Source organism: Pongo abelii, chromosome 2 (genome assembly GCF_028885655.2).
Source record: "Pongo abelii isolate AG06213 chromosome 2, NHGRI_mPonAbe1-v2.0_pri, whole genome shotgun sequence".
Lineage (NCBI taxonomy): Eukaryota > Metazoa > Chordata > Mammalia > Primates > Hominidae > Pongo > Pongo abelii.
In genome coordinates, this window is record NC_085928.1 from 55263172 (window position 1) to 55288557 (window position 25386).

At 35.3% G+C, this 25386-nt stretch overlaps 1 protein-coding gene and 1 long non-coding RNA gene across 5 annotated transcripts in view; one reads left to right on the forward strand and one right to left on the reverse strand.

The window, feature by feature from the left end:
• Positions 1-5418, forward strand: part of LOC129058507 (uncharacterized) — a 43883-nt gene extending 38465 nt beyond the window's left edge. Inside the window, exon 2 of the long non-coding RNA XR_008523647.2 lies at positions 2216-5418. This is a non-coding gene — a long non-coding RNA (uncharacterized LOC129058507). The remainder of the gene's footprint in view (positions 1-2215) is intronic.
• The window catches only part of ROBO1 (roundabout guidance receptor 1), a 1183344-nt gene that overhangs the window by 810581 nt on the left and 347377 nt on the right, over positions 1-25386 (reverse strand). The gene's annotated exons all lie outside the window — the stretch shown is intronic.

Here is a 25386-nt window from a genome sequence, read left to right on the forward strand (position 1 = left end):
CACATATACATAGATGTATACATATATACACATATACATAGATGTATACATATATGTACATATGTATGTATACGTATATGTACATATGTATACATACATATATGTACATATGTATACATACATATGTGTACATATGTATATACGTATGTGTACATATGTATATACACGTACATATATGTGTATATATGTGTATTTATGTATATTCTCTTTGAGACTTTTAAAAATATGGCCCCTACGCTTACTGAGAAACTGAGGTATGAGATTTCCCACAGCAGGATAGTTCTCTGAGGAAGTTTTGTGCAATAGAAAGAATACTGAATTAGAAGTCTAAAAACTTTGATTATAGAACTGTGTCTGTAAATTATTAACTGAGTGAACGTTTCTGACCAAGTCATTTAACTTTTTAGCATATCAGTTTCCTCATCTTTAAATGGAAGTGGTTATGTCCATCCTTGCAATAATGGGATGTATTTTCACGCAATGGACATAAAATAGAGACTTTCAAGCAAAACAAGCAAAAAGTTATAATAAATTGTATGTACTATACTGATTAGATTCAAGCACAATGTTTGGGATAAATCTAATCAATATTGGACTTTGGAGGGTAATGAATTCCTTCTTCAGTACTCTCCAAGGGGGACAAAGGTTTGGACTTTATGGTAAAAATAAAAACAAAAACAAAACAAATGAAAAAAACAAAACATTGAGGCAACCTGTATGTCCAGGGAAAATACGCTCAGTAAGACCAATCATTTATTATTTCAGAATGGTGTAAGTATCAGACCTATAGACATGCCTTTTCTGAATCATAAGAAGGAGAAAACAAGAGATTAAAGGAGAAAGAGGAAGAAGAAAGAAAAGAAAGAGAGAGAGAGAGAGGGGGAGGGAGGGAGGGAAAGAAAGAAAAAGAAAGAAAAAGAAAGAAAGGAGGGAAAGAAGGGAAAGAAAGGAAAGAAGAAAGAGAAGCAAAAGAGGGATAAAGGTCCAGTAATAATTTGGTACTGGGAAATTCTGTTGGCAGCAGAGCAAGTGAAATCTCTGATTGTTCCAGCTTGTGCTGCTTGCAGTCCCCATTGATCGCTCCACCACAGCTTTCCAACTTCCACTCAAATCAGTAAAGCAGAACACTAAATAGGCCAAAGTATGATTAAAACAAAAGTCATAAGATTAGCAAGTAGCTTCAAGCTTACTTTGAATCTTCTTCTTTTACTGGAGGAATTTCCAGCAAAAATAAGTTTATTGGCATGCCTTTTCTGAACATTCAGCAACATTTTAAAAGGAGCATTTCCTCTCTCCAAACTGATTCCTAGGTCCATTTCTATGTCTCTTTTTGAAGATAAATATAGATAGATATAGGACTTCTAAAGTTCTACTTTTAAAGTTCTAAGCTTTACACATGTGCACACGCACACACACACTTACACACATTTCCACCTGTGATGATCTATAGGGTGATAAACTGTAGAAAAGACATTGACTATTCTTGCCAGTTAGTTCAGAGGCAGGCAAACATCAAATTCATAATCCTGTCCTGTAACACATGAGACATATTCAGTCCTAAAGACTAAAATAGTGGTTTTCGATATTTCTTAAATCCACAGACATATTTAATGATCAAATTGTGGAGGTATTGCATTTCCATACAGAGTGAATAAACAAGTTAGTGGCTCTAGACAGTAATATATTTATCAACCACCAACTGTAAGGTATCAACTTTGAAGTTATTCTAATCAGAGTCTCTGTAATATTTGCTGTTTCTAATTTTATTTTTTTGTTACCCTCAGGACAAAGTGCTAAGATGCAAGGAATTTTATTACATATCTAGCATTTGAATATCAACAAATTTTAGCAACATATTTGAACTCCATGTTAAATTACACACATGGCCTTTGGATCTATCTGCTCAAAGTCTTTGCAATTCCCAGGAATTGTAAGAGTTAACTAGAAAAAGCCAAACAAAACTCTTGCAATAATATCTAGAACAATATTGCAGACGTGTGGAGCTTACAGAATGTGGAGCCCATTTATTTTGCATGCACATTTAATGTGCAAAATTATTTTTAAGTTCTAAAGCAACCTCTCGGAAATGCTAAGAACTGCAAAGCTACGCAGACCCTGATGCATTCCTAAATATAATGAAGAAAAAACCGAAATGCACCAAGAATTAAAAACCCTGGTTACTCACGATTCTTTTCACCTTTCCACTTTGACCCAGCTTTCGTTCTGTCCGAGACACCCACAGGAGAAGTTATCTCAGCCATCGAGAGCAGCAGCATCAGTAACAGCACAGCCATGCCAGGTAAAAATAACCTCTATCGAGAGTTCTGTCACAGACGAACCTGAAGGCTCTTACTGGGAATAGAAACCTGGAGCCAATCCTGTCATTTTATTCAGCAGAAATGCAAAGATGCTGTTTTTCCCATAAATTTTTAAAAAGCAGGTATATTCTCATCAAGGCTTCTATGTGAATTATGCAGGCAAAGTTAAAAAAATTAGAAGAGATGTAATAGCTTCCTTGATATATAAGCACAAATGCCAGGAGAGATAAGCTGACAGTTTTCTCTGGTCTTTCTGCAGCTACTAGTTCCTAACCTGCTCCCGCCATCTCTCACTTCTTCCATATGTTTGTCAACATTTCTCATAACATGATAATAAGGAAAAGCTGTGATTTCAGCATTTTCCCATCTATCCATTCTGTAGCACAGATTATAGTACTTGACAAAATTGAATATTTAATTTTGGCACTGCAAACACACCTCACTTCATTTCAAACAGAGGTGGTTGTTAAGGAAAGAAAAAAATCCCACTTGTTCACAGAGCTCTGACATCTTGGAGAAAGGATTAGATATATAAATATCTGCTGCTAAGACATGATAAAAATGCCTCTGGAAAAGGGGGTGGTAAACAATCATTTTTCTTACTTAGCTTGTACTGTGGAATTTCTGTATTCAGAGAATACTGTATAAAGACAGTATGCCAAAAATATTCCAAATTCATGAAGCAGGCAAAATGTAATGTACATTGCACATTCAAGGATCATCTGCAATGCATCATAAACACTGATTTGCCTTGTAAATACATGTTGGTATATTCCATCTCTCCTGTTTTCTGGAGAATGATTTTATTGCCTCATGAGCCGATTTTTTTTTTTTTAGCAAATCAGAATTATCTGCTTTACAATGAAGTCTACTTCCCATGGGCAAACGGAAATATTGTATTGATTATATTGGAACTATACTAGAACAACATTAGTTTACCTTCTGTTTGGGACCAAATTTATTAATTTTTTAATAAAATATTGTTATGCTTCCAAGAACATTATAGAACAATAATATATATATTTCTTTTAACAAGCACATAAAGTTATTTTCAGATATTACTAAACACACAATATTCTACAACCTGAGCTATTTCTACACTTAAAGAGGTCACATGGCTGCCAAAATATATTTAAAAAACATGTAACTGATAATGTGCTATTTACTGTTAGCTCCCTGTTCTGCAGCAGAGTGAAAATAAAGTAAGGTCAAGAGCCAAACAGGTAGAATAAATGAATAAAACAAGCTGGGTATAAGGCAAGAGGGATAGGAGGAGATTGTGGTCAGGTGTGGAGAAAGCTCTGTGAATGGTGGCAGCTGCCAGTAGACTTCAGTTGAATGTTACCATATGGGTTACAGATTCAGGATTGCTAGATGTTTCGATTTCAAGGAGAAGCTAGAAATTGCAATTATTATGAGAAATCTCCTAATTTTTAAAGCAAAAAAGAACATAATTTCAAACTTCTTAACTAGGCATAAAAGGCAGACCATTCTGAATCTGTTTCTAACTTATATTTTGCCGAATTTTTGATTAAAAATATGCTTAAATGCTTATATCTGAAATTTTATTAATGGCAAAGATCCATAAAGGGAACTTAGTGGGAGAGACATGTATAAAGAATTTTTTATCTGCCAGGATAAATTCAATGAAAATCCATATACTGTTTTTATGAAATCACAGAGGAGAAAATATCTGACTACCCAAGGGCATCAGAGAAGGCTTTTTATTTTTCTTCATTCCTTCTAGGAGCAATAAAATCTAATCATACCAAGAAAATTTCCATTTTCCAAAAAAGCATGAACTTCCAGTCTGTCAGACCTTTTTATTTACTTTCTCCTCAAAATACCTTTTTCCCATTTCTACTTTATATACTCCTAATAATGTGTAATAGCTGAAGAGAGGTTTATCTTCTCAGAGTTTCCCAGGAGTTATCATTAATTTTTCTTAGGACTTATTCACCTGGAAGTAGAGAACTTCACACATTAAGAGTCTCTCTCTCTCTCTCTCTCTCTCTCCCTCTCTCCCTCTCTCTCTCTCTCTCCCTCCTCTTTCTCTTTCTCTGTGTGTGTATGTGTGTGTGTGTCTTCAACACTAGGTATACAGCTCATTGTGGGCTTCGCTTTATTATATTTTCTTTATATTCAGTTATGATTGCCGTACATGAAAGAAAATTGTCAAAAGTTTGTTGAACTGATGGTACATTTTACTGTTATGGATATTAATTTGAGTTGATACATTTTAACATTAAAATATGACTCTTTAAAACAACCAGGATAACTTCTTTCATCCTCTGGCTTTACATTTATTTATATGTTGTACTTTGTTTTCCTTGGTAATTAGTATTAGAAGATGTTATAGGTAAATAAAGAAACCTCATTACATTTATTCCTTTTTAGTTTGAGACAATCATATTCATCACATAAAAGCAACACTTTAGTCTGCTAGAATCCATGCTACACTAGTAAAAGCTCAAAGCTTATATTCAGTATTAACTTTAGGTCATAAGTATTGAGAGACCATAAAGAGAGAGCCGTTATAAATATGGGAAGCTGGATCTAGAAACACATTCTAAGACTAGCTTTCAAATCTGCAATTTTTTAACATAAAGTACTGAAGATTATCAGCAGATGGGTGTAGTCTGATCTAAAATTATGAATTGGTTCAAAGCCAGTTATTTGGCAGTCACATCCTAAATTGCACATGTCCAGAGCTATTTCAACTTAAAACATTAAGCAGGCAAACTGCATGTCTGCGCTCTCTCTTCCTTCTTGTTCCAAGCAGTTGTCCCACTTGGCTGTGCAAACTCACTCTGGTCTGAGTCCATGGAGTTGAGCAATCTCATTCTTCCTAAGTGAAACTGATCAGTACCATCATGTCACTAACCATATAAATACATCCTGACTCACGGAAGTTAATGTGAGTAGTCGAAAGCCTTCTGCCATTCATTCATTCAACAAATATTTTCTGAGCACCTAACATGCACGTCTTTATACCATATTTTGTAGAACAACTGCAAGGACTTGCAGTGAAACAACAGATGAAGTCTCTGCCTTCATAGAGCTGATATTCTAGTGAGTAGAAATGGACACTATATAATAACATCTTACTTTTAAACACATACTTTAAAATTGCATCTGCAATAAAGTTAAAGAGAAGATTTCCAGAGATTATAGGCACAGGACTTAATTTAAAGTTTCTCTGAGGAAGTGATGTGTAAGCAGAGAAAGGAAGAATAAATAAGTACATGTGGGGCAAAAGTGGGACAAGCAGAAAATGGGTGTAGTCAGACAGGAAGCTTACACAAAAATTCCTCAGGCATAAAAGAGCTTGTCACATATTAGGATGAAAGAATAGCTAGAAATATGGGTAGAGACCTTTTCAGTTCAGGCCCTGGAAAGTATGTTAAGAATTCTGAACTTCATTCTGTGGTTTTAAGAAGAAGCAGATTTTTGCATTGAAAGGTTACTCTCCTTTCAATAGAGAGAATAAGTTAGAAAGTGTCAAAGTGGAAGCAGGAAGACCAGTTAAAAGACCATCTGATTATTTAGGTGAAAAATGTATACTGGCAATGATAGAAATAAAGAAAAAGAAATGGAAAATGAATAGATGAGAAACATTTTCTGGAGGCAGAAGCAATGATGTTGGTTGGTGAATTACACATAGAAAGTGAATAAAAAGGGGTTTCAAGGTTGCAGCTAGGTTTCTGGGATAAACATTTATCTCGAGGTAGAAATATTTAAGCAAATTTGGAGATCAAGGATGAAAAGAACTTAATGTTCCCATCATTGGTAAATAACTAAAAAATGTCACTATCACTTCAGACTAGATAGAGAAGGAATGCTGAGTGTTGGGTAAGAAAGAAAACAAATACATACCAACAGAAAAAAAAAAAACCACTTCAAATCTAGTAAGAATCAGCCTATTTGTCTACATTCTCATATAAGGAATATTTGAATTAAAGAGAACCACAATAGCTACACAATGGTAAATGCATTTACAGAGGTAAGAGTTGTTAACTAGAAAACTAGTTAAGGACTATTGCAGCCGTCCAGGCAAGAGATGATAAATGGCTTAGAGTTGTAGTGGAGACAGAAGGAAGTATAGATATGAAAGAGGCAAAATTGGGCAGGGTGCTATGTCTCATGCCTGTAATCCTGGCACTCTGAGGCTGAGGCAGGAGGATAGCTTGAGACTAGGAGTTCAAAACCACCCTGGGCAACATAGTAAAACCCCGTCTCTAAAAAAAAAAAGAAACAACAACAACAAAAAATTAGCCAGGTGTGAGGGCACACGCTTCTAGGGAGGCTGATGTGGGATGATTGTTTGAGCCCCAGGAGGCCAAGATGCAGTGAGCCATGATCACGCCACTGCACTCCAGCCTGGGTGAGAGAGTGAAACTCTTTAAAAAAAAAAAAAAAAAAAAAAAACTGAAAGAGAGAAAAGAAAAGAAAAGGGTAAAATTGATAAACTTGGTGTTGCTTTGGTTGGAAAATATGCAACCATAGCTATTATTTATAGACAGTAATGCTCATCCATGTGTACCACTAGTTGTTACTTCTTGATGTGAGGCATCTCCATACCATATTTTGTAGAATAATGTACTGGTCTGGAATATAATATTCTGAGCATAACTACAGATGTTAAAAGGATACATTTATTCCTATGGCACTTTGCAAGTGGCTTACACAAACATTGCCTCCATTAATCCTGAAATCAGTTTTGTGAAGTTAGGCTGATCATTCATACTTTCTCAGTTAAAACAGTAACAATAACAAACTAACTCCGACGTTTGAGAGGATAAAATACTTTTCCAACATTAAATACCTAGATAAAAAAATTAGCAGAACTCGCATGATGGTTTTAAAATATTTCCACAAATATGTTCGTACTCCCTCCTTCAAGAAGTGGATCTTAATTTCCATCCTCTTGGTTGTGGACTGAGATGCTATTGAGAAGGGGGTGGAAATCATGGTGTGATTCTAAGTCTAGATTGGAAAAGACATTGGGGTTTTCTTTCTGCTCTCATTCTCTGTCTTTTTGATCATTCACCCTGGGGAAGCCAGCCACCATATTGTGAGAAATCTGTTGCAGTCTGTGGAGAGGCTCACATAGCAAGAAACTGAGGGTTAGTCCAGTAACCAGCAGGGAACTGAGGTTTGCTAACAATCATGTGAGTGAGTTGATGGACTAAGATGACTACAGACCTGGCTTACAGCTTGACCATAACTTTAATGAAAGACCCTGAGCCAGAACCTCTCAGGTAAGCTACTTCTAGATTCCTGATCCTCTGAAACTATGTGAGATAATAGATATTTGTTGTTTTAAGCTGCTGAACCTTGGGGGTAATTTATTACACAGCAATAGATAACTGCTATAGTCTGGATCACAAGTAACTACTTACTCTCTTTGCATCCCAACTACTTCCAAAACCATGGTTATAATTCCCGCATCAGCTGGAGGCCATGACTGCAGTGATAACTTTAATCAACATTATAATTCCCGCATCAGCTGGAGGCCATGACTGCAATGATAACTTTAATCAACGTCACTGTCGAATCTCTCCTACATCAGCTAGGTCAAGTGAAAATGTATTCTTATGGGGGACATCAATTTGCACAATTGCATTCTAATCAATCCTATAGATTTGTTTTGTTGGATTAGAGAAGTATTTTTGTGTGTTTTTAAGTGAGACATTTAGCTCCAGGTCACACGGTTCCTAGTACTTCCTGATCTTCTACTCCAGCCAGGTGGCTATGCGTGCTTCAGTTATGGTTCTGGTTTTAGAATGTATCATGACCAGATTATTACAAAAACGCTGTCACTATCCCACACAAAACGGCCTCTTCACAAGGTATATAACCCTATGAAGCCCCTAGCACAGCACTGGACACATTGTAGATGCTCAAGCAATATACAAGTGATTCACTGATACGATACTCACCTAGAATGAACATCAGCGTGGTGGAATAAACACTATGAAATGTGTTTTCTTGTGCTTTTACTTTCTCTAAGAAGCTCTATATTTATCTCTGGTACCTGCACTGGCACTTTCTTTTTATGGCTTATGAAATAGAATTTCCCACTCCTTAGAAGTCTTCCATTGATTGTTATTTTGGTATCATATTAGTGTAATCAATAATATTATAGCACATTAGAGATGAACAAGAACTTAAATCTCAATTGCAATTACTTTTCTATCTCCCAAATTGGATTCAGCAGATTTGATGTATAAAGATATATGTGGCCTGAAAATAATTTTGTAAAAGTGAATTTATTGTGTCCCTAATGCCATGATCAATGAAAAAATCTTCAGCCATGATTTCCTCCCACTCTTTCCACCATTCATTAGAACAGCTATTTATATATAGTCTAATAATTATTTAATTGGATGAATAAACTAACAAGCAAAAATAAAGCAAACTGTTTTATGCAAATAACATTAACACTGTTTATTTAAATTGGGCACCAAGGTGTAAAACAGGCTACTAGCAGGCACAAAATTATTTTAGTAACTATACAAGAGAAAGATAGATACATACATAGATGGATAGATGAATTGAAACACTGTGTTGAGTGCTAAACAGATATTAAATATAACCATGCCCACAAATTCATGATCATGCTGACCAGATAGCAAGAAAACTTAGAAGATAAATAAAATACAAACAAATCAGATTCTAAAAAATCAAATAAATACTTAATTCTAAGAGGGCTTGGGGGATGTATTAGATCAGAGGTGTGTGAGAAGTTCTGATTCAAGTGGAACTCAAAGTCCCCATTTGTCAAGGACGAATGATGACTAGTGTTAGGATCTTCAGTCCAGGAGTGAAAAGATCAGGAAAAAGACCTACACGTGCACTTGCAAGGCTGTGTCCAGAGGGCCATGTGTGGCTGGATCAGGCAGCATTTGTAGAGAAATCCATAGTGAAAGGTAAGTTAGTTTTACATATTGCAGGACAGTGATTTGAGGAGTATGGAGTTGAGTCTAAGAGCAATGGGAAAATGTACAAGTTTTGAGCAAGTTTGAGAGAGAGGGAGAAACCAGCCACTGTAATAAATGGAAAGAACAGTACAGTATCAGCAAGTTGATAGGTGCTTAATGCTTAATTAGACAAAGAAGATGATCCCTTGGTCATGTATTTAATTAGCCCCTCTTATACACTGGAGTCACTCCAGCTGGAGTATCACAGGTGTCCCTCCCTTGAGTGTGACATAGTCCAGCCTCCAGAAAGTGATGAGTCAGTTTTTTAAGCAGAGCCGTGGGTTGTGTCTGTGTAAAAGAAAAGCTACACATTTGACATGTTGAGAAACTAAAGGGTGGTGATAGCTCAGCTTGTGACTGGTGAAAACCACTCTCAGGATTGCTCCCTGTTCTTCCTGCATGCAGAATTCTCCTTAATGTGAAAAAGCCTTATTTTGAATTCTAAGTCTAATTTACTACAGAAGATGCTATGAGAGGCTTTGGGCCCTCTGATGACAGGAATTGATGTTCATCCTGCCGCTTCCCTGAAAAAGTAATTTGAAAGGGAGACTGCAGAGATTTCATACATAGGAGTCTCATAAACAAACCCTAGTCATAAACCATAAGCCATAAGCAAAGAATATCTGGTCTTTGGGTTTGAATATTACTGATTTGGATTTTTATTAAATAGAGTAATTTTAAGGAAAACTAACTCTTTGAAGACTAATGTTTGGAATCTGACCTTAACATCATTTCATAAGGTAAAAATATGTACATAAGGTATACATACGATATACAGTGTCTCTAGGAATTTTATTTCTCATCTATGAAATTTACTTCTGGCTCTCTAATAAGCTATTGGAAAACCTGATGGCATTAACAGAAAATGAAGTCTTTTGCTAGAACTTAAATAGAAATAACTGTGATGCTAGAAAGTGCTACTTTGTCTGACATATAATTTTATTTAATCCATTCTATGAGTATCATTATATTCCTACCTGAACAGGTGTTTCAGAATTCATGAGTTCTGCATTTTTAGAACAGTAAAATTCAAATACCTAATTTTATCATTGACAGGAAAAATTAAAACATTTATATACAGATGAATATTAAATAACCTGTATTTGTGAACAAAGAATGCTTTATTCAATTTAATTTTCTGGTGAAATGAGAGTGAACTAGAGAATCTTGAATCCATGTTAGTAAAACCTTCCTCCAATACATTTCTTACCAATGAATACATAGTCTTCCATATCAAATTTAGTGTTTCATTAATAAATGTGGCTTTTGTGATATCTGAATTTCATCAGTGTTATTTTCTAGGACCGTGCGTCTGGCCATTGATAAGGATAACATATCCCTGTGAAAGGTTTAAGGTAATGTTTGCAAAGATGACTGTAATAGTTCCTGTCATCCCAAATGTCCATTTATGTGTGACTTTGGCGATTCTCCCATGAAGAGGTAGAGTCTCTTTCACCACTACTTGAATCTGAGTTAGCTTTATTATTTGTTTTGAGCAATAGAATGCAGTGAAAGCAAGGCACCTGACTTTTGAGTTTGGATCTTAAAAGAACCCATTAAAAATTAAAAAATAACAGACGCTGGTGAGCTTGCAGAGAAAAGGGAATGCTTAGTGATGAGAATGTAAATAAGTTCAGCCACTGTGGAAAGCAGTGGGCAATTTCTCAAAGAACTTCAAACAGTTACCATTTGACCCAGAAATCTCATGACTAAGTATAGATCCAAAAGAATACAAATTGTTCTACCATAAAGACACATGCATGCTTATATTAATCACAGTACTATTCACAAGAGCAAAGAAATGGAATCAACCTAAATGTCCATCATTGGTAGGCTGGATAAACAAAATGCACCATGGAATACTATGCAGCCATAAAAAAGAAATAGAGAATGTCCTTTGCAACAACATGGATGGATCTGGAAGCTATTGTCCTTAGAAAAGTCATGCAGAAATAGAAAATGAAATACAGCATGTTCTCACTTACAAGTGAGAGCTTTACAATGAGTACATATGGACACAGAGAAGGGAACAGTAAACACTGCGACCTAATTGAGGTTGGAGGGTGGGAGAAGGATGAGGATTAAAAAATTACCTATTGGGTACTATGCTTATTAGCTGTGTAATAAAATAATCTGTATAATAAACCCCCATGACACACAACTTATCTATATAACAAACCTGCACATGTACCCTCATTCTAAAATAAAAGTTAAAAAAAGAGAGAGAAACCTTACAGCATCTGCTTTTGCTCCAGTGGAAATCTTCTCAGAGACTGCCACAAAAGGAATCTGTTATATACCAGTGCAGGGTGAGAGGCCATATGGAGAAGAACCCAGGCACAGGAGCTGATAGCACCAGGTGCCAGATGTGAGCAAAGCAACAATGGACTTTCCAACCCAAATCATAGCAGCAGTCAGTTTTCTGCAATAGGACTACTTAGCTCAAATCCATACAAGCTCAGCTCTGTGTCTTAGCTTCTTTTTGCCTTAGTTTCCTGCTCTGTGAAATGAGGGTAACAATACTATCTGATTTGTTGGGTAATTGACAATATTAAATGCAGGAATGCAAATAGATACATTAAAATATTGCTGACAGTAAAGCAAGCTCTAATAAAATGAATAAAATGTTAGTGACTATGTTGTTGTTGCTGTTGCTGCATTTTTAATTATTTATCTTTTACAGAAAAGGAAACCAAGACTCAATGAAACTAAATATTTTGCACAAAACCACATAGCTATGAAACTAGGATTCAGGGCCATATTTATTTGTTCCCGAGTCCAAGTGATTAACCACTGTACATTTTTGTATCCACTCTGCAACTCTGATTTATTCAGGGATAGTTGTGTGGCATTAATTGTGGCCAATGAGTTAAAATGTATATTTTATATATAAAAATATATATTTAATGTATTATATAAAAATATTTTTGATTATATATTTTATGTATTATATTATATACAATACACATTTTATGTATTATATTATATACAATACACATTTTATGTATTATATTATATACAATACACATTTTATGTATTATATTATATACAATACACATTTTATGTATTATATTATATACAATACACATTTTATGTATTATATACAATACACATTTTATGTATTATATACAATACATATTTTATGTATTATATACAATACATATTTTATGTATTATATATATTATATATTTCATGTATCATGTATATTTTATGTATCATATTATATATTGTAAATATATACAAGTGAAATAAATAATATTTTGATTAACCTAGTGCAACTAAGTTAAGCACTTTAATATAACTTTGTCCAATGTGTCAGCTCCTTACCACCTGCCTGGCGTCATCTTCTATGATTCCTTCTTACTAACCCTAGATTTCAGACCATACATCCTGTGCACCTTCTGCGAATGCTGTTAGTAATATACTACGTAACATTGCAAAGGGAAATTGACAAACATTTATTAAAACTCTGTCCTAAAGACTTCAATTGATGTACTAATTAGTTAAACCATCTTTCTGAGGATCCCTGAGTGTACCATTTAATCTTTTGCTACAGAAAATAAGAATGAGAAAGGGTAGAGAATAGCAAAAAGGAAATAGAGATTTTTTTTCTAATGAGTTTGGAAATAAGAATGGTCTTATGAGAAATGAGGGCTTTGTTTAATTCCAAATGCATTCCTATGCTGGAATTGCAATTTACTCGAGTTTTAACAGATGTCATACCTAAGTTCTCAAACTGTTATGACCCATTTGCACATTCTTAAACAGAGCAAAAGCAAAGATGTGGTAGTGCAATACAAAAGTAGAATCAAGAGTACTTCAGCTTTGCTCATTTTTATTTCTGTGGTACTCACCTCCCACTCACACAGAATTCTTCCATCTCCTTCTCATTTGATTGCACTGTCTTGAACTCAATTCATATTATCTCTGCAGTGCAACCCATCTTTTGATACAACTTTATTTAGTATATTTCCAATACTGTATAGAAAAAAATACCTGGTTGTGCTGGAGATAATTATTTACTCTGCTCAAACGTCTGATATATCCTGAAACAAACATGGATTATAATGGGACACTCAAAATCAAACAGAATTAAACTACCATATTAAAAAGACAGCAACTATAAACATAGATTCAATTATGTAACAAACCTGAGAGTATATTAAAAAAGTTAGCAATCTGGTTTCACCATTCATAGACCAAGAGGTAGTCTGAAAATAGATGAGATTAAAATGGGGTTGAGTCAACCTCACCTGTAGTAAATAGAAAGCCAGCCCTCCTCAGAAATGAAAGATCTAAAGAGCTATCAAAATATTTTATTTCTTACTGCTATGGAAACTTTGAGTTATGCATTGACAATCTTCACTTTCACATCAAACTAAATATTCATAGGAAGTGGTGACATGTTAAATTGTTATTACACTTTCATGAAGTGTGAAATCTCAAGAGACAGCTTTATGGTGTTATAAGGCCTGCATTCCGATCCTGATAATGCCACTTACATAAATAAATAGGTCCATATTTATCTATTGGCAGGTCAGTCCTCTGAGCTGAGCCTCTAAGTTCTCACCTGTGAAATGTACAGATTGAGAATGCATGACTCATCACATTTTTGTTTGGCTCAATTGACTTGATACATGGGCATATGATTTATAACTGTAAGTCAGCATACCAGTACTATTTTTATTAGTTTTTCTAACAGCAGGCCACCAAAAGATTCAGTATTTAGCATTACTGACGACAAATATAAAGTGTAGCTTTTGCGGGAAGTCCACTGGAGATTCACAAGTATATGTACAAGGAAACCTCTGGTGAGTAGAACTGCAGGGAGGACTGAAAAGGAGTGAGATAGGGATTCAGATGGAGGAGATGAGAAGCACATACTTTTTTTTCATTATTCTCCCATCTGCCCATATTAACATACAGTTATGTTCATAAGACTGCCCCTCTTTATTGCTCAAGGTACCACCTGGACCTTCTAAATGCATGGATTTAGAAGGGTTTGTTTCTATAAATATACGATGTCTTAGACATCATATTTACTTATTGTAGTTTCTTCTTTTAACGATGTTGCTAAAGCAACATTCGTCATGGCTAGATGGCTGCATGTGGGTAAAGATACGGTGCCTGAATTACAATTATTTCCTTATACTCCAAACAACTAAGTTAAATCTAAATTTTTAATTGTAGAATAATAAGATTTACTTGACCTGGGAAAAGGTGACTGAGGCACTCAGCTCTCTGATCTAGATTATTCAAGGATTTCCCTAAAATTAACCATGCACAAAGTTATTCACTAGCTCTACATATAATCAAACATTTGAGACTGTTTCACACTGAATATGACCTGGACCAGGTTGAATCTCTTGCACACATAACATTCAGAAGTTATCATATACTCTTCAAGTGAATGAAAATGATCTATTAGTCATTTGTTTCTTCATGTATTCATATTCAATAAACATTCAAAGGCTCACAATATGCCAGGCACTGCTCTTAGAACAGTAGACATAATAATATGTTCCAAAGAGACAAAGCCCCGGTTCTCATGGAGCTTATGCTGTCATTCTTCTCTTACTTTTTCATGAAGATGGACAAAACATCCCAAATATGGTGCTCCCCAAGACCATAGCCCCTGCAAAAGGAGTAATATTAAGAAGCAATGTATTATATAATGTAAATTTCTCTGGATGTGGGAACTTGATCTAGGGGATCCCATTCCATAGGTAGTCCAATTTTCTGTTTTGTGGAGATACGTTGGGCCAGTTAGATATTAACTCTTAAAAATATGAATCAAAAATACAAACAGAATGAGGCAGAGAACACAAGAATAGAGACTGAAATCAGGTAAAGAGGAGTTCTATAGGAGAAAAAAGTCATGCTAGAAGGAAGTAGAAAACGCAGAAAACCTAAACCCTGAGGCTGAGAACAGTAGAATTTGAGGACATCAGCTGATAGCGACATGCTCCTTCATGCCTAGAACTGCCTGGGATTCTAGAGCTAGGTTCCATCTGACTCACTCGTCAACATTCCTTATAATTCTAGAGGGGTGGCCTGCATGTGATTTCTCCATCTTCAATAAATGCATATGACTATTTTTTTCTATTTCCATTATATGCCCCTCACATTTTATTCATTTATTAAGATGCACATTTATACAGAATTACAAGGAGGAAAAGGTCATGGACGGAAACTTGTTAGAAACGGACCACGCTTCCTCGATGGCGCAGTAACCAATTGAATGGCAATTTATTTCAATTGGTCTATTTAAGAAGCTAGAAAACTATTTTAAAAATAACCGTAGTTCAGGTGACAATAAGAACAAAATGCTTAGACCTCTCTGATCTTCTGAATCCTGAGAACGTATTTTGGAAATGCTATGACAGGTCAGGTTTCTACTGGATTTAGAGGGTCTTTTTATTTTCCACTTCAATCACAACAGTATAAGCCAGAAAGCAGATGAAAAGACAAGTGGCTTCCCAGAGGTTCCAGATTTCTTTGGCTAGCACTAAATTAGTAGACACAAAAAACCCAAGGCAAATGTCAAATTGTATGTAAAGTCTACATAAAACAAAGACTAAGAATCTGTTGAAGGAGCAAAGACCATGACTCAGGAAAACATACGAGAGCAGAATGGAACACACACACACAGACACACACACACACACACACACACACACACACAGAAATACACACATACTCAAAAAAATGTAATATTCAGGTGATGCAGACCAGACAGAAAACCGAGTGACCATTTTCCTAGCTACAAATTGGAATAAAGAGGAAATTAGAAACACAAACCTGGATTTCACACTCTCTCACTTGTTATTGGTTGCATTGTTTTGCACTTCTGATTACTGTATATATCTGTTCTCATTCCACATTGTGGCTTCAACTGTTCTCAAATAATTTTTAAATTTTTCACATAGATTTAAAATTGATTAAGAAATTTTTACAAAAATCTGGGCAGAGTAGCTCCTACCTGCTTGCATTTTTTTAGTATCCAGAAGGAACTGAAGAGGTATGTACCTGCCACATTTGCTGTAATTCCGTCTAGATACACTGTGTGTTACATAAGCACAATTTGAAAAATTCACTATTAATTTTTATTTGAAAGCAATAAGGATAAAAGATATCATTGCATGAATGCCTGATAAAAACATTAAACTATGAGAGGAGAAAAGAGTCAATAGATGTCTTTCTGTACATCACGATGTAACACAAATAATATACATAATATACGCAAGTCCAGGTTCTTTAGAAACTAACATTACTATCACTTATTTCTCTCCTCTTACTTCCTTTCTTCATATGTAATTCTTTTGTTGTTGTTGTTTGTTTGTTTGTTTGAGATGGAGTCTTGCTCTGTCGCCCAGGCTGGAGCACACTGGTGTGATCTCAGCTCACTGCAACGTCCGCCTCCCAGGTTAAAGCCATTCCCCACCTCAGCCTCCCAGTTAGCTGGGATTACAGGCACCTGCCATCATGTCTGGCTAATTTTTGTATTTTTGTAGGGATGGGTTTCACCATGTTGGCCAGGCTGGTCTTGAACTCCTGACCTCAGGTGATCCACCCGCCTCAGCCTTTCAAACTTCTGGGATTACAGGTGTGAGCCACCCTGCCTGGCTCCTTTCTTCATGTAATTGTATCATGCCTATCTCACAGTAAGCTTTGACAGAACTAGTTTCACTTTTTTCTTTTCTTTGAATTCAACTAAATGACAGGAAAACCATCTAAGGTAACTTGAGAAAACATTTTAAAAATTAAGTGATTTAGTGTACACTGTCAAATATAGGTCTTAACCATTTTTGAAATAATGAAAATGTAAAAACAAGTAATTCTGGGCAGTATAAAATTACCAGATTATTTATTGTCTGTTAATTGTTATGATCAGTCTTACATAATCCACAAATAAAAACAAAAAGTCTATTAAAATTATTCAATTAAATGCTTATCCTGGTTTTATAAAACAAAAATGGCCATATTCCATTACTGCTTCAGATTAAATAGAACTTTGTGTATTGGAGACTGACTCTTTCAAGCTCTGTACTTGTTTTCCAAGATCCAAGTCATTTTTCTTTCTAATTATAAATTTAGATCTTTTACATTCAATCAAAACTTCACATTAGTTTGCAGAGATCTCTGATTTGAATAGGGATTGTGTAAAAGCAGAAAACCAACTTGTACATATGAACAGCTATTGTACGCACATCCTAGTGGCATTTTTTCAAGTACTTGGATGCTAACATTTTCAGTTTATGTTCTGCTCAAGATGCCTTTCAACACCCTCACTAAAAATGTGCATTTTAGAATACTCTATTTTTCTTTAGAATAGCCAGCTCTGGATTATTTCTAATGTCTATTTAACCAGCAAATGAAGAGGCAGGAGAACGTTGTGTTTAGGGGATGCAATTCTAACGCCAGCTTATCTGGGCTTGAATATCAGCTCTACCAATTGTGGGTTGTGATAACATGGGCAAGTTCCAGGACATTTTTTGAGTTTCAATTTCCTCATTTAAAAAATGGAGATGCTTTGGCACTGACATAAAATCAGACATAGACCAGTGGAACAGAATAGAGAACCCTGAAATAACTCCATACATCTACAGTGAACTCATTTTTTGACAAAGGTGCCAAGAACATACATCGGGGACAGGACAGTCTCTTCAATAAGTGGTGTTGGGAAAACTGGATTTCCATATGCAGAAGAATGAAACTAGACTGGTATCTCTCACCACATACAAAAATCACATCAAAATGGATTAAACATTTAAATCTAACACTTCAAACTATGAAACTACTAAAAGAAAACAATGGGGAAACTCCCCAGGACATCGGACTGGGCAAAGATTTCTTGAGTAATACCCCATGATCACAGGCAACCAAGCAAAAATGGACAAATGGGATCATATCAAGTTAAAAAGTTTCTGCACAGCAGAGGAAACAAGCAACAAAATGAAAACACAACCCACAGAACGAGAGAAAATATTTGCAAACTACTCATCTGACAAGGGATTAATAGCCAGAATATATGAGGAATTTATAAGGAGCTCAAACAACTCTATAGGAAAAGCATCTAATAATCTGATTTAAAAATGGGCAAAATATCTAAATAGCCATTTATCAAAAAAGATGTATAAGTGGCAAACAGGTATATAAAAAGGTGTCCAATAGAGGTATCAGAGATAGCAATAGAGGTATCAAAATATCTCATGTAACTTATATACACCTATGTACCCGCAAAAATTAAAAAGAAATATTAATAAAATGTATAAAAATAAATAAATAAAATGGAGATTCTAGTGTTAGCATCTACCTTATGCATTCTTTTGATAATACAATAAATTAAAAATATGTCGAGGGCTTAGCACAGTGCCTGTGACATGGGAGGTGCTGAAAAGATTCTCAACAATGTAGTCATCATTTCAATTATTGCACCCATTGTTATCATCCTCATTATTATTTGGCAGTATATTCTCTGGTATATTGTTAGCAGGAATGCAAAATGCTAAAGCCAGCATACTAAAACAATGTACCAGTTTCTTATGAAGTTTGCTTATCTGTTATCATAGACTCAGCAATTCTGCTCTTACCAGTTTTACCCAAGAGAAAAGAAAAACATATGCCCACATGAAGAGTGTTTATATCAGTTTTATTCATAATCACCCCCAACTGGTAACAACCAATTGTCGACCGAATGGTGAGTAGATGAGAAAATTGTGGTACCAACATGCAATGGAATATTAACCAATAATTTTTAAAAATAAATATTGATACATGCAACACCATGGATGGATTTCAAATACACTATGTTAAGCGAAAAAAATCAGAAAAAAAGCTACTGATCAAAAAATGTAATTGATATGATGTTCTAGAAAAGGCCAAGTTATAAGAACAGAAACCTGATCAAAGTTTGCTAGGAGGATGGACTACAAAGGGACATAAAGGAACCTTTGGGGATGACGGAAATATTCTATGTCTTAATTTTGGTGGTGGTTACATCACTTTATGTATTTTCCAAAATTCATAGAAATGTACAGCTATAAAGAGTAACTTTTACTGTGTGTAAATTGTATCTAGATAACCTGACTTGAAAGATGAAACTAGAAATACGTGCATATCAAGTCACTATGGAGGAATATGTGAAAATATTAACAAGTTACCCTCCAAGGGCCATACATACACTCCTTCGAACAAAACTTAAGCTATGATTGGAGTTGCTGGTTCATCCTAAAGCATTATGTCAGAATCCAATTACGTCCACAAAGTTCACGGGTATTCCTGAGATGTTGCTTTTTGAGCTGGACCGTAAAGTCAGGAAAACGTAGAAGTAAATATTCAAGATCCAGGGTCCACAAGTCTTCAGTTCTGCTCAAAGTTTGACCCTCCCTCACACTCAGGTTCTGGGTCAGCAAATGCAACTCATGAGGAAGGGCCCGCAAACACACAAAGCCTAATCCAGGTTATAGAGTTATTAACAGGAATCAGTTCAGTGGAGTGAAGGGACAAAAAACAAAAGAAACAAACAAAAAACCTGATTAACTGGCACGGAGCTAAACAAGAAAGCTCCTGGCAGCAAGTGAAAAAACACCCTGTTGGCACTAAATTCTTAAGCTATTCAGGTTTGGAGCCAGATAATTTTGTTGTAGTAGTAAGCCAAAGACAATCAGTTTTTATGTCTGACACGTCTTTGAACTGGCTGCTCCATATCCCACCAATTAAGTCTTCTTATTGAATAATGCCCATTAGTTTCTTTATCTTTTTATTTGAAAATTCTGTTTTACAAGCAAGTAGCAAACTATAGAGCAGTCTTTTGATTTAATTGGTTCTTATTTTATTTTTTCTTCTTAAATACAAGATACGTCTCATTATTATTATTATATAATAGATGCTCTCATATTTGCTATTATAAATTGTCTGAATTGTTATACCTTCTTCTTTCCAACTAACTTTTCTCTCTCTCCTTTTTTAAACTTTTTATTGGTATTTGGTTTTCAAATTTAGCCATGGTCTAACATTTATGATATAATTTTAAAATTGATGATCATAATTTTTAAGGATTGAAAATGTTTTATAATTTTACAAAATAAATAAAAATTAAAGACTTTAACAAAATCAACTTACTAAGGTACTTTAGGCCATGCAAGTTACAAAAACTGGTCTTTTGAAATATCTTAAACATGTAAGTGTAAGCAATATTTATAATTTGTAAATTTTCAGAAATTAAGTTCAATAAAAATAATAATTTACTCTGTTTAATTCATGTTTAATTTGTCCAACTCTTAATATAATTTAATTTCAAACATTTGTAAGAATGCAGACAACCTATGCCAACAAATGAGTAAACAAACCAAAAATTCTTTGGAAGTCCTGAAGGACTATAGCCACTTTTAAAAATTAAATCGATTTCATTTTTGAGAAAATGATGTTTCTCTCAATTGATTAGACCCCTAAGAAATGAACGGTTGGGCCACCCTACCATACAGAAAGCCCCAAATAGCTGAAGTGCTAATTGGGGACAAAAGGAGCACAGAAAGAATGCTAGAGTTGTACAAAACAGTCACAACTTAGTGAATGGTTGCCGAAGTGAAAGGCTGTAGAGTCCCGTAGATTTTTCCTTTCTTGGCCTTGAATGTATTTGTATATAGTAACCAATTTCCATTTTTCCTCTTGTTCCTGTTCTCTACATTTTTTGAAGATTTTACAGAATGACAAATTGGGATTGCAACTGAATGAGAAAAGCTTGAATACATCCCAACGTCTTATTCAGTTAAAATGGGATTATAACCAAATAAGTTATTGATGGGATTTTGAGTTTCCATTTATGGGAAGAGAATGAAGACCATTTGTATACGGTTTAGTGCATTATGTTAGACTGGACCAAATTTTTATTGTTATTGCTGTGTTTGGAAGTACAATTATTTGTAGAAGGATGTAAATGGATGTTTACATGAAAATTCTGGATATGAATAGGTTCTGCCAGGTAGGTGTAATTGCATGAGCTTTGAAGGGCAGAAGGAGGTAGTAGTTATTATTCTGCTGTTGTAAGTATTACAACAACAGTGTAGAGATCAGTGTTGGCTGACCCCTGTACTGCATATGTCAGCGTCTTGTCACCAGCAACTTGGCATGAGGGCCAGTTGCGTTAGAGACAGAGCACCAGTTTCCTAATGTACTACAACTAGGATCATATACAATGTCTTCATTCTCTTCCCCAAAATGAAAACTCAAGATCCCATCAATAACTTATTTGGTTATAATCCCATTATAATCCCATTATAACCAAATAAGATTTTGGGATGTATATACCAACTACAGTGGTGATCTTCATTCCCACCGTCCAAGTGGTCCCCTAAGTTTCTCGGCTGCAATTCATCCAGCAAGTTTGTAAAGTACTGTATTCTATGCATACCATCCCTTTCTTCTAAAATAACACTAGTATCTTCTGTTTTCTCCAATTATTCCTGACTGCGATACCACAGTAATGCAGACTTTTCAAGAGAATAAAAGGTGGAAATTAGACAGATTCAGAAGACAAAAACATGGTACAGAAAAAAAGTACAAATCATTTACTAGGCAATGTAATCAGGATTATTTCACAGATGTAATTATTTGCATAGATGTTTCTTTTATTTGACAAAATGTTTAATTGCAAGGAAATATAGGAAATAAAAAATATGACTCAATGAAGCCAAAGCATTGTGCAGGCATCTTCTAGCAAAACACTCGGACAAGAAAAATAATTTGACAGTTTTATGTCAGTGAATTCAAAATGTCTGAATCCTCTATGAGTCCAAAACTTTATTAGCTGAAGCTAAAATGTGACACGCAATTACGAAATCACTCGTTTTTCTAGCCTGCACTGGTTGGGACTAAGGACAAAGTAAATAGAAAAGGTGCCACTTTTGAATTACACTCTTAGTAGATAAAATGACAATGTGCAAAATGAGATAATCTAATTACTAAATTGGAAATAACTTTCCACCGAAGTTTGATGCATTTACAGACATTATAAATGTGTTCAGCTGATAATCCTAATTAGAAGAAATTATTTCTTTTTGTTTTTTAGATTTAGCGAAATGTTTTTATTGTAAAGAAAGATACAGAGGCTGCCTTGAAAATCTGAACTCCTTAATGCCATTTCCTTCAGCAAAACAGGCATCTCTTAGAGTGTCAAGACAAGGCCCAGGTATAATAGCAAGACAATGTAATGAGTTATATTTCTTGCCCAAACTACACACAGACACCTCATATTTATTCCAGTTTACTTATTTGTGCCATACAAATATTTTTATGTGTTCCATGTGAAATGGGTTGAGACAATTTGGTTCAAAGGGGAGGGAATAAACTCGAGACCATTACATCACTCATAGGAATTTCAAACCCAAACAGAGACCAAACTGTCTTGTTAATAGATTTCTATGTTGAAAAATAATATTTCACATCCTTAGAGTCCTAATCATGAGGCATTTAAAAATATATTAGGAAATAAAACAGGTAACACGAGAAAAGCATGATAACATTTTGAATGACTTAATTCTTTTGTACAGAATTATCTAATGCTCACTAAGCATCTCTGCCAACTCCAGTCTCAGCCTAAGTAAGAGATAGAGAGCAAGAGAACTTGTATTAATGTCTGCCCCCCAACATACATGTTTCACCCTACTCCACTCGGGGTTCTCATCAGTTTCAGGCTGCTTACTGAATCATGCTGTTTTAAGAAAAATCAATGCCACAATATTTCTTTTTACTCAGGGGTCATTAATAGCATCCTTGCTGATTAAATATTACCAACACATGTATCAATTATTTAGGCCATGTATTATTATTGACTTAGAAATAATGGAAAATTCTATCCTCAATATTAGTCCAAAGTTGTTTCCTAAGGGTTAGTATATTTCATAAAATAAAAGCTAAAGTAAATTATTTATAGTTATTTTTAAAATGTCATTTTAGAAAATATTTTTTAAATGTCTAACTTCTATTTTAAGTTCGGGGTACATGCGTCGATGTGCAGGTATGTTACATAGTTAAATGTGTTCTATGGTGCCTTGCTGCACAGATCATCCCATCACCTAGGTATTAAGCCCAGTATCTACTAGCTATTCTTCCTGATGCTCTTCCTCTTCCCACCCCTCACCCTCTGACAGGCCTTAGTGTGCATTTTACCCCCTCCTCATGTGTCCATATGTTCTCATCATTCAGCTCTCACTTAAAAGTAGAACATGCGGTATTTGGTTTTATGTTCCTGTGTTAGTTTGCTGAGGATAATGGCATCCAGCTCCATCTATGCATCTATGTCCCTGCAAATGACATCATCTTGTAAAACACATTTTTTTTAAAAATTTTTTTAGAGACAAAGTCTAGCTCTGTTGCCCAGACTGGACTACAGTGGTGTGATTATAGCTCACATCCTTACATCAGACTTGCACTCCTAGACTCAAGCAATCCTTCTGCCTCAGCCTCCAGAGTAGCTGGCTACAGGTGTGCACCACCAGACCCACCTAATTAAAACAAGGTTCCATGTTCATGGATAGGAAGAACCAATATCGTGAAAATGGCCATACTGCCCAAGGTAATTTATAGATTCACTGCCATCTCCATCAAGCTACCAATGACTTTTTTCGCAGAATTGGAAAAAACTACTTTAAAGTTCATATGGAACCAAAAAAGAGCCCACATTGCCAAGACAATCCTAAGCCAAAAGAACAAAGCTGGAGGCATCATGCTATCTGACTTCAAACTATACTACAAGGCTACAGTAACCAAAACAGCATGGTACTGGTACCAAAACAGAGATATAGACCAATGGAACAGAACAGAGCCCTCAGAAATAATGCCGCATATCTACAACTATCTGATCTTTGACAAACCTGAGAAAAACAAGCAATGGGGAAAGGATTCCCTATTTAATAAATGGTGCTGGGAAAACTGGCTAGCCATATGTAGAAAGCTGAAACTGGATCCCTTCCTTACACCTTATACAAAAATTAATTCAAGATGGATTAAAGACTTAAATGTTAGACCTAAAACCATAAAAACCCTAGAAGTTGCCTAGGTTTAGGCAATACCATTCAGGACATAGGCAGTGGCAAGGACTTCATATCTAAAACACCAAAAGCAATGGCAACAAAAGCCAAAATTGACCAATGGGATCTATTTAAACTGAAGAGCTTCTGCACAGCAAAAGAAACTACCGTCAGAGTGAACAGGCAACCTACAGAATGGGAGAAAATTTTTGCAATCTATTCATCTGACAAAGGGCTAATATCCAGAAACTACAAAGAACTCAAATAAATTTACAAGAAAAAAAACAAACAACACCTTCAAAAAGTGGGCAAAAGATATGAACAGACACTTCTCAAAAGAAGACATTTATGCAGCCAACAGACACATGAAAAAATGCTCATCATCACTGGCCATCAGAGAAATGCAAATCAAAACCACAATGAGATACCATCTCACACCAGTTAGAATGGCGATCATTAAAAAGTCAGGAAACAACAGGTGCTGGAGAGGATGTGGAGAAATAGGAACACTGTTACACTGTTGGTGGGACTGTAAACTAGTTCAACCATTGTGGAAGACAGTGTGGCGATTCCTCAGGGATCTAGATCTAGAAATAGCATTTGACCCAGCCATCCCGTTACTGGGTATATACCCAAAGGATTATAAATCATGCTGCTATAAAGACACATGCACACGTATGTTTATTGTGGCACTATTCACAATAGCAAAGACTTGGAACCAACCCAAATGTCCAACAATGATAGACTGGATTAAGAAAATGTGGCACATATACACCATGGAATACTATGCAGCCATAAAAAAGGATGAGTTCATGTCCTTTGTAGGGACATGGATGAAGCTGGAAACCATCATTCTCAGCAAACTATCGCAAGGACAAAACACCAAACACCGCATGTTCTCACTTATAGGTGGGAACTGAACAATGAGAACACTTGGACACAGGAAGGGGAACATCGCATACATTAGGAAATATATCTAATGTAAATGATGAATTAATGGGTGCAGTGCACCAACATGGCACATGTATACATATGTAACAAACCTGCACGTTGTGC